The sequence below is a fragment of the Pogona vitticeps genome, chromosome 4 (assembly GCF_051106095.1).
Source record: "Pogona vitticeps strain Pit_001003342236 chromosome 4, PviZW2.1, whole genome shotgun sequence".
Taxonomy (NCBI): domain Eukaryota; kingdom Metazoa; phylum Chordata; class Lepidosauria; order Squamata; family Agamidae; genus Pogona; species Pogona vitticeps.
Window position 1 is genome coordinate 160,474,387 of NC_135786.1, and position 11,430 is coordinate 160,485,816.

The 11,430-nt window shown below is 43.2% G+C and overlaps 1 long non-coding RNA gene across 1 annotated transcript; it reads left to right on the forward strand.

Annotated features, from left to right (window-relative positions):
- The first annotated feature begins 1,471 nt into the window (after positions 1-1,471).
- Positions 1,472-6,796, forward strand: LOC144589212 (uncharacterized). Its single transcript, XR_013545196.1, has 2 exons — positions 1,472-4,355; positions 4,475-6,796. It is a non-coding gene; the product is annotated as an uncharacterized LOC144589212 (long non-coding RNA).
- Positions 6,797-11,430: the final 4,634 nt, after the last annotated feature.

An 11,430-nucleotide genomic window follows, 5' to 3' on the forward strand; every position in this document is an offset into this window, starting at 1 on the left:
TCCTTTCTTTTCCCAGAGCAATTTTCTCTCTCTCTAATCTTTCTTCTTTTTCCATTCTCTCTCTCTCTAATTCGAAATGTCTCTGTTTCTCTCTTTCCCTTTCCTCCATTTCAAATTGCCTCATCCTCAGTTCATGCTGTTGGGCTATGAGCATTTTTCTGAGTTCTGGGTTCTGTTCTCCCATGCTGTCCTCCTGCACTGAGCCAAATTCATCCTCAGAACCTTGGTCCACCTGTGGGTCTTTCACTTCACCCATTTCCGCCATTTGGCTTCGAGTCAAGGGCATAATCCCCCCCCCAGAACAGGCTGCTTTCAAAAGTCAAGCCTCAAACTAAAGCGACCACTTTTTTTTTCTCTTTTGCCTCAGAACCAGCCTTCTATAGATTGCTGCTGTTCTTTCAGCACTAACTTGCAACTGTTGCCAGCCAGAGTCCACCCCCCTCTGCTAGGCCTCTCAGCAGACAAGCTAGATCACTGCTATTTCACTCAGCTTTGCCTCAGCTTTTTCCCGCCAAAACAGGTTGCCTCAGAGCTCCCTAATCTAGTCCCACCAATCTGAGGTTACACGTTCTTCCACTAGCCTACCTCCCCGTGAGGTAAGCCTAGAAGATTACCTACGCGCTCTCAGATTGTCCCTGACTAGACCCCCTTGCTCTGGGCACACTTGCCAAGGCTTTGCTGGACCACTGGACAACTGGACCAGTCGTATCCCACCGCTGGACACCAATCAATGTAACAACCCCAGACCTACTGGGATATGCCACAGTTTCACTAAGCTGCCACCAACCATTCCCTGTAAGGAGTCACACAGACCAGGAATGGATTTTTTACAAATAAAGGAATAAGGTTTATTTAAATAACACACAGGGAAAAAAAATGATCAAGTGAATAAGGTACAGTAACGTGGCTTAGTCTCAATCATACATACACCAGTTTGGGTTCACACAGAACACCTTTAAATAAAGCACAGACCCTGAACCTATCAGTTCTGGCTACCCATACAGACACCTGAACCTATCAGGTTGGTACTGACTGACACACAGTAGTACCCTGTCTGACACACAGACTCCCACACCAGCTTCTTCTTCCCAGCTGCTCCTTCTACTAAGCTTCTCCACACAAGCTCCACATATATATACAGTACAGCCCCTCCTCCTGATGTCCCGCCTTCCACTCCCCATAGGATGGAACTTTCCCTCCAAACCCATGACAGACAGGTAACATCAGTGCTGTATGTAACAAGCAGCTGCCAAAGGAGGGGGAGAAGGGAAGCAGGTGGTCCTGCTGGGACTGGATGATTGTGCATAGAGGAGGGAAAGAGCATCGTGAGGAGCTGGTGAGTCAGGGAGCTGGCTGGGGGTTGAGTGGGGGAAGGGAACGCGTGGCACCTACAGTGTTGTGCTGATGAACAAGCATGAATCCCCAACTGCTAATCTCTAATCATATCTCAGTCGTTCCCTCTCCAGGCTAAACATACCCAGCTATTTTACTTGTTCCTCATAAGGCCTGGTTTCCAGACCTTTGATTTAGTAAAATGGCAGCCAATTGGCAGATTGATAGCCGACTGCTTTGCTCCTCTTATATTTTCTAAATTTATAATTTGGTAACGTCGGACTTTTTGCTTCCTCCCTCTGAAAACACTTCCTGATTCTTGTTGTTCCTTCATTTTAACTAGAGAGAGGCTGACCTGGAAACATGGAAATAAGTTGCAGGGGCTCCTGTAACTACATTTAGTGATCCATGTAGTGATGATGTATCTAAAGGACCGCCTTCTTCCATATGAGCTTTCCCGTCCTCTAAGATCAGGCCAGGAGGCCCTTTTGAAGGTCCCATCCCTGAAAGAGGTGAGGGGGATTGCATGTCGAAATAGGGCCTTCTCGGCTGTTGCCCCCCAACTTTGGAATGCCCTCCCTATAGAGATCCGACTGGCTCCAACACTTTTGGCTTTTCGGCGCCAGGCAAAGACCTTTCTGTTTAGCCAGCATTTTAATTAAACAGTATTCTCTAGCTGGCCACATGAGCAGCAGTACTTATTAATATTAATGTTTTAAGAATTGTTTTAATATAGGATATTTTATATTGTCTTTTTAATGTTTTTAATGTTTTTAAGTTTTAATATTGTTGTACGCCGCCCAGAAGCCGCTAGTAATGGTGCGGCTAAAAAATACTGTAAATAAATTAAGTAAATAAATACTGATCCTCTTGCACTTTCCTCAAATTGATGTCTGAGTTAATAGGCAGTGTTCGTTTCTCTTTCTATAAGTCTCCAGAACGATCACTTCTCCTTAGTAGTCATAAGGCCATTGCACCAAATAATCACTCCCCTCTTCCAAATTGCTGAGAGTAAAAGCAGGGTTACCTGTACACACCTGGCTACAGTCTAGTATGGAGAACCCTGCCTGACTCCACCCTCAATTCCCCATGGGGACATCTGTTTCCTGCACAACACCTGCTGGTTGGAGGTAAGTCTTAATGTCAGGATAATTTGCTTCCTGAGCTGTTGACAAATTGGCAACCGCATAAACGGAAGCCAGTTGGACTGGCAGTTTGATCTTATTCGAACACTCATAGTGGGAGTTGCGGGAGTAGTATACATTGTGTGGAAGAAGAGGTGAATGGTTTTGGAAAGAACAAGAGAATGCCAAAGCTGCCCATCTGCATCTGGGAACACCTAACTGCCTATTGATAGGACTGGCCTTGCCTGGCCCCTTCTGCATACAGTTTTTTTTTCATGCTGAAAGAGGCCACACTTGATTATAAAATGTTCTAACAATCTTTTTCATATTAATAACAAAAGCAAGGCGTGGCTTGCGAGCTCTTGATTGTTGTCTTTAGTGGCCCTATCTTTAAAGCAGCTGCTTCAAATGCATCCAGATATACGAATTTTTTTAAGGGTAATGTATAGTGTTGTATGCATACATGCACATATGCTTGTGCATGGACACATTATTCATTACTCTTATTTTTTTTCTTCGATCTGATTAATTTATACAAAGGCCATGTAATAGCAACTAATTAACACTTGTGACTTCTGCACCTTGAGAGAGATTGCTGCTGGTTGAATCTTTGTTTTGTTTTGTTTGTCCCATTATGATGGAAGAGACGGAGGACACAGCAAAGAGAACAGGAAGAACCCTAACACAGGGCTTTTCAGGAAAATATTTGTTCTCTTGTTTCTATGATCATCAAGCATATGAAAGTGGCAAATGTTGCCCCTCACAATTATGAAACATTGCTATCAGCTACTGCTTTCGAATATTATATTAACTGATTGTTGAGCAGGATCTATATATTATTCACAATGACCTTTAAACAGTTGGTAATTAAATTATAATTTAAACAGCAGGCTAGTTGAAGCCATGTGTTGTTACGTGCCATTAGTCACACCTAATAGGATTTTCAAGTTATGTGAGATATTTAAGGTATGGTTTACCATCACCATCTTCCAGTGAATTTCCATTGCCCAGTTGCAGACTTGAACTCAGAACGTCAGAGCCCTAGTTCTACCTTCTATACCACAATGATTCTCACAATATTATTTGCTGTGAAGTTGATTCCAGCTTACAGCAACCGTTCCCAGTGTTTCTGAGGTATAAAATACTGAGAAATGCTTATCAATAGTTTCTTCTCCCGATACTCTAGGACTGGGAAGCTTGCTCAAAGTTACACAGTCTAGCTTTTCTGCCAGGAGGCCCAGTGGGGATTCAAAATTCCTAACCTTTGGCTCTACAGCCAAGTATTGCAACTCACTAAGCTATTACTGTACTGTGTTGCAAAGCCATGTGGGTATTGTACTAGCTTCTTGGCATTTCACTTTAAAACAATGGTATAGACTTTACTAGTTGAAATCCTGTAGCTTACACAGATAGTTCCACTAGAGTAGGTCTTCTGAATCAGTGGGGATTTGGTGATTCAGTTTCTCCACAAATTTCATTCATTCATTGGGTCTACTCTAGTTGCAGCTACTTTAGTGTAGCAAGTTGCAACTGGAGTAGACCCACCTGGAATCAACTGGAGCTTATAGCGGACTCACCAAATCCCTGCTGACTCAGTTGTGTCTCACACTATACTAAGCAACAGGATTTAAACCATTGTAATATGTTGTGTTGTGTTTTATTTTAATTTTATCTGTAATTAAACTCAAATGTGCTTTGAGACATTCTTCATTGTTTCTTTAACAATTCTGTATTTTTCTTCTTCTCCTTAACAGATTTCCTTTGGTAAGAGGGATTTTGGGTCTTAATGACCCTGGAAAGATTCAAACATTCTGGCAGAAGAAAGTAGGATTAAAACAAATTAGAATCAGCATTGTCTTAAAGCAGCATCAAAGACTTTGTTATGGAGGCATTGCCAAGGTACAGATAATGGAAGATCTGTTATATTGATAATTGTAGTCCAAAAATTGTAGTTTACTTCCAGGAACATGTGTGCAAGACTTCATAGACATTGTTTCTTCTTTACACTTGTATTCCAGAAAATGCCTGAATCTTTGCACACAGAGATTTCTGGATTCCTTGTCCAGTACTTTGTTGTGGATGACCACCTAGGATGACATTATGAAACTCCACACTTTCAAACTGCTCCTTTTCTTATGCTGAGTCATTGCAACTGTACAAGATCATCCAGGCAACACAATTATTATGTCACAGTTGATTTCCCACATAAATGTCACTATATTATTTCTTCATTGTATTGAAAAGTACTTGGGAGTTTGGATGCTTTTTCTGCAAGAAACCTGCAAATGTACAAGGGGCAAAAGCTCATATTAAACCTGCAGTTGTTGTAGGTTTTTCAGGCTGTTCGCCTGTGTTCTGGAGGTTTTTCTTTCTAATGTTTTGCCAGTCTCTGTGGCCGGCATCTTCAGAGGACAGGAGTTAGAACCTGCAATGTCTTATATTCCCAAAACTTTGGTGGCCACTTGCTTACCCTGTTCTCTCTCACTGGAGCAGTAACAGGAGGCCACATGAGGCTGACCCTGTACCTTTTGCTACCTGTGGCAAAGGAGATTATAGCACCTCGCCTCACCCAGATTTTCTTGTACGGAAGCCAGTCAAATCAGGAACTTCAGGGCAGGTTGCATGGCAGGCAGTGAGCTCTTTCTTACAATGTTATCACTCTCCCAACCATGGTATCAGCTGTTTCAGGCAGTAACCTTTGTCTAATGATAAAACCAGCTCTGACTGCACATCACAACTAGTTGGCAGCATAGTTGATGCCAACAGCACATTCAAACGACTTGGGAAGTTTTTCTTGGTGGAGGTGCAGGAATAATCGGCACCTTCTCCTCCTCATGATAATCTGAATCTTCTGACCCTACTTCTAGCTTTACAGCATTTGCAACAACAAAACTGTTCAAGACTGAAGAAAGCATGGCGGATGAACATGGGTGAGCACACAAACACATTGAGAACTGGTAATTTATCATCCATCCACCTATCATGCCCTGTTCCTTTAAACTAGTCTTCAGATGGGGTGGGGAATGCTATTCTAATGAGACTATTCAACTGGTGATCCATTTACTTTCTCTATATGGAATGAGGTGAAAACATCATGTTGTCATTCACCCACAACGTCTTGCATTGAACTACTTAGTAAGGAAAATTTTTAAAAGACAGTAACATAGAAAGACCACGGTGTATTTAGATTGCCCTCATTTCAGTGCTGAATCTTACAGAGTCTGGCTCTCAAAATGGCTGAGTGGCCACTGTAGAATCTTTTCACTTGGTATGTGGCTGTTTATAGCCCTTTAAACTTAGAGGTCTTTCTTTCTGTCTTTTTGATGGCAAAGGAGCCAGCTCTGTAGCTTTCATTAGTGCCCTCCCCATGTGCCTGTAGTTCCTCCTTTTCATCACTTCCCTGTCCTGATCTAAATCATGCTAGATGCTTTTCTGCTACAAATCAGACTCAATAAAAATCTAATCCTCAAAGGCAGTGATGGGGAGGATAAAAATTCCACAATATGTATTTATGAAGTTGATTGAGCATGGCAATCTCAGTTTAATAACCTCATATGAATTGGTTTTGAGCTGTAGGGTATTATTGCAGTAGTTCAGTGCAAGTATCCAAGGCTATACTCAAGTTAAGAAGATCAAAGTCCATTTTTGCAGATGGCCTGTGATGCTGATTGCAAGATGTTAATGACACTAATTAAGGGTGGGAAGAAAGACACCATGAAATGCCTTAATATGAAGTGTGATTTTTCCACTGAAAACACAGGACCTTCCATTTTGAATAATAATACAGTGGTGCCTCGCTTAGCGATGTTAATTCATTCTGAAAAAATCGCTGCTAAGTGATTTCATCGCTAAGCGAAACGTGGTTTCCCATTGAAATGCATTGAAAACCGGATAATCCATTCCAATAGGAACGAATTGCCGTCCTTAAGCGAAAATCGCCATAGGAAACATCGCTAAGCGAAATGTGGTTCCCCAATTGAAATGCATTGAAACCTATTCAGTGCATCTCAATGGGGGGGGGGAATACAACAACAAATTAAAAAAGAGTCAGAACAAAGTCAAATTTGGTTAACAAAGGGTTTATTAAGTGCACTTTATGATTTCAAACATTTTAAACAGTAAACTTTAACTTTATAAATAACAGGAAAACATTTAAAAAACAGCAAACATGAGGCTGTTTAAACCATTGTTAAGCGAAACAGGGGACCCAAAATTTAATCACTATGCGAAGCATGGTCCCAACCATTGCTAAGCAAAAATCGCCCATAGGGACCATCGCTAAACAAAGTGCAAAAACGCTCTGAAAAATCATTGCTAAGCGATTTCATCGCTAAACAGAGTACAAGTTAAGTGAGGCACCACTGTATATTGTAGCTACAAGGCCTGACATGGTAGAGCTGACTGAACATTTTCAGGCTTTAGTGGGAACCCTGCTTGATGTTTCCCATGTTGAAATGAGATCTACTTGTAAAGTATTAATTTACAATTACATAAAAATGATTACATTAACCCTCATGCACCAGGATAAAATATTTTAGTCCCCAAGAGTCATATCCACAAAGACCTAGTACTGTATAGGGATTTTGAGGCATTGTCACCCACAAGTTGTAAACAGTGTCCCCAAGTTTCAGATCCTTACCGTATGTCCAGTTTTGACATGCACAAAACAGCTGGGACCAAAACAGCACAACAAAACACAGGACGACAACATAAGGTAACACAACATAATATATAGTATATGTTTTAAAAATAAAACAGCACAGCAGGGAGGAAATTCTAGCTTAGCTAATTTTCTCTTCTACTAATAGAAAGGTTTTAATGCAAGGACAAACTTACTCAATATAGTAGTGCCTCAAATACAATTTTATTGTTTTAGGGCTCTTAGTGTTGTTGCTATAAGATTAGCTTTACAGCCTCATGGATACCTATCCTACTTGGTAGTTTATTTGAAACAGATAGGAAATTAATTCCTTCCTCTTTGCTCCACGTCTACCCATATATCTGCTTTCAAACTCCCCCTTTCTTGTTTTTGCTGACCATTCCAGCATGCCTAAATTGTTATCTATACTGTATTCATTTGAGCTTTTCCCCAAGATGGTCTGGGTTCCCACAGAGGAGGGGCAGGATCTGTTCTCGATCATCCCCGAGTGCAGGAAATGTAACAATAGGCTCAAGCTACAGGAAGCCAAATTTAGACTGAATATTGTGGAAAACCTCTTAACTACTAGAGCATATTTATTTCCACATATTTATGTATTATATATAACCACTGGGAAAAGTGGTCTTTCCATTATATGATTTGGAGGAAACATCCTCGTACTCCAGATCTTGCCTGTATTCTTTGTTTGCTGGTGGTAACTGTGACAAACCCAGACCTACTGGGATATGTCACACAGTTACACTAAGCTGCCACCAACCATTCCCTATAATAAGTCACACAGACCAGGGATGGATTTTTAAACAATAACAGAATAAGGTTTATTTTAAATACAAACAGGGTAAATAAAACAATCAGGTGAATAAAATAAAGTAACGTGGCTTATTCTCACACACACAAGCATACAGTTTGGTTCACCTAGAACCTTTAACTTAAAGCACAGACCCTGAACCCATCAGTTCTGGCTAACCAACAGACCCCTGAACCTTTCAGGCTGGTACTCTGACACACAGTAGTACCCTGTCTGACACACAGACTCCCACAACAGCTTCTTCTTCCCCAGCTGCTGCTTCGTCCCAACCCAGTGTCTCACAGTCTGTCTCAGCATCTACTTCACCACACAGGCATCACATATTTATACAGTACAGCCCCTCCTCCTGATGTCCCGCCTTCCACTCCCCATAGGATGGAACTTTCCCTCCAAACCCATGACAGACAGGTAACATCAGTGCTGTTATGTAACACCTCCCCTCTTTATAAGTTGTTTTGTAGGGGGAAAGCTAAAAGTGCTTTTCACCAAAAAACAACCTGCATAAAATACACAACAACATTTATACATACCATATAATACTTACATATACTTACACTCCAAGTTAACCATAGCAAATATGCATTTAAACATTTTACCATATACAGTACATCAATTTACCTTTATTAATACCAACCAAATTCAAAACCAGGTACATTTTAACTTTTTGTTTTCATTATATACATATAGTCCATGTTCTTTCGCCGTCTTCAGTCTTCAGGTCTTCTTGATAAGGCGTCAGCAACACAGTTCACTGACCCTCTGACCACCTTCACTTCAAAGTCATAGTCCTGTAAGTTCAAAGCCCACCTCATAAGTTTGCTATTGTGGGTTTTCATTGTCTTTAACCATTGCAATGGTGAATGGTCAGTACACAGAACAAAATGTCTTCCCCAGATGTAAGGCTTGGCCTTCTGGATCGCGTAGACTATGGCCAAACACTCCTTCTCCACGGTTGCCAAATGTCTCTCACCTTTTTGAAGTTTCCTACTCAGGTAGGACACTGGATGCTGGTCACCATTCTCATCCTCCTGGCACAGAACTGCTCCTACCCCGCTGTTAGACGCATCGGTGTAGATGATGAACTCCCGGTCGAAGTCTGGAGCACGCAGGACAGGATAGTTGATTAACGCCTTCTTCAACCTCTGGAACGCCGCCTCACAGTCGCTGGTCCACGGGATGCTGTCATCAGTCTTCTTCCTCGTCAGATCGGTCAGCGGAGCCGCAATCTCGCCAAACCTCGGGATGAACTTTCTGTAGTAGCCCACCAACCCAAGAAATGATTTGACTTTTTTCTTGGTGTTGGGTCTGGGCCAATCACGAACAGCTTCTATTTTGGCCTCCAGGGGTTTTATCACTCCTCCCCCTACCTTGTGACCCAAGTATTTTCTTTCTGGGATACCCAGCTGCAGTTTGCTCTCTCTGCAGAGCCTAGGCCAAAGCACTTCCTCCCCTGGGTTAAAGCGCCTCTCCCTGCCTTCCTGGTTATCCCAAGCTTTCTTTCTGACCTTTTGAGCTGGCAGGGTCTCTGCTGCTAGCTCTAGGTTTCTCCTTAGGTCATTCATCAAGGTGTCTGTGTAAGTCACAACGTCTTGTGGGTCACCCTGGGCGATCTGCCCCCAACCCTGCTCGATCAAATCAAGGGGCCCCTTCACCCCTTTCCCAAATAAAAGTTCAAATGGACTGAACCCGGTACTGGCTTGTGGCACTGATCGATAAGCAACCAAAAGGGATTGCAGCTTCTGGTCCCAATTGTTTGGATTCTCTGCCAAGAAAGCCCTAATCATGCGCATTAGAGTCCCATTGAACTTCTCAGTTACCCCATCACTTTCAGGATGATAGGCAGTGGCTTCCCTGAGCTTAATTCCACAGATTTGCCATAAGCGTTTCATGAGCTTTGACGTGAACGATGTGCCCAAATCTGTGATTATCTCTGAGGCAAATCCCATCCTGGACATGTACCCCACCAAAGCATCGGCCACTGTGTTAGTTTCGATGTTTGTCAAGGGTATGGCTTCAGGATACCTTGTGGCATGGTCCACAATTGTTAGTATGAACCTATTCCCCCTCTTTGTGGCCTTGGGCAAAGGTCCCACAATATCCACCCCTATGCATTTGAACGGAGTGTCTACCACAGGCAAAGGGCACAACTTTGCTTTGGTCCTGTCGCGGTTATTCCCCTGCCTTTGACACACATCACATTGTTTACAGAACTCCCTGATCTGCTTCCCTATGTCAGGCCAGTAGAAATTCTGTGTGATTCTCTGCTGTGTTTTGTTCACTCCTAAGTGTGCAGCAAACATGTCAGAGTGACCCCTTTGTAAGATCATGGGGCGATACTTTTCAGGTACCACTAGCTGACTCCTGATCCCATCTCCCCCTTTTGAGATATTCCTCAGGGTCTCTCTATACAGAATCCCCTTTTTCTCCAGAAATCTCACTGGGGTTTCAGGTGCTAGCTGGGCGTCAGTCACCTGTTCAAAACACTTTTGGAGAGTGGCGTCTGCCTTTTGCTCCTGTCCAAATCTGCTGTCTGTGGTTAAGGTTTCCACCACAGCTTCTGAACTCCCCTCTGCCTCCGTCTCTGGCTCATCATTACCCCCCTGAACTGTCTCCGTGGTGGCTTGTGAGCGTGTAATCACTAGCACCCTTTTCACATGTTCAGCCAGGTCATTTCCCACGAGCACGGCTGCTGGCAGAGTCGATGAAATCGCTAGCCGCCAATCTCCCCTCCAGCCTTGAAAGTTGACAGGTACCTCTGCTACTGGCAGAGAGATTATCTGCCCCTCAATCCCTGCCACCTTCATGCTCTCATTTGGGATTATAAACTCCCTAGGGATGATATCTGGATGGCACAGGGTTACCTGGGAACAAGTGTCCCGCAGCCCCCTATACTGACGGTCAAGTATTCCTACGTCCACCCCTGCTGTCTCAAACAACTGAGAATCTGTTTTTATCAGCAAGCAGCGCTTTACCTCCAGAAGAGGACCATTTTCCTCAGCCTGATCAGCATAGGTAGCTGTTCCAGACTGAGTAGTCATGGCAACAGGCTCCCTCTGTGACAATGAGCTTTGCTCTTTCTGGACACAGAACACAGCTTTTGGCTTGGTCCCACTAGAATTCTGAGGCACCATTCCTTTTAGCTGCTTCAGTTTCTCACACTCTGAGATCAGATGACCCTTTCCCTGACAGAAATAGCATTTTCTAGTGCATTTGGATTCCCTCTCCTCTTGTTTCGGTTTTCCCTCCAAATTCTGAGGGCTTGGTTTCATGCCTGAGGGCTTCCCTTCACCATGGGCCCCTCCCCCTTGCTGGCTTTTCCCTGGTCCCTGAGAGTACTTGCTGTAGGTTTCTTTGGGTTTACCTACAGATTTCCCCTCACCCAAGGGCTTTCTTATTTGGGAGATAAAATCTGCGATCTCTGCGGCTGCTGCCACAGATTTCGGTTTCCTTTCCCTCACCTGGAATTTCAATTCCCCCTGCAGGACTGAATAGAACTGTTCCAGGGC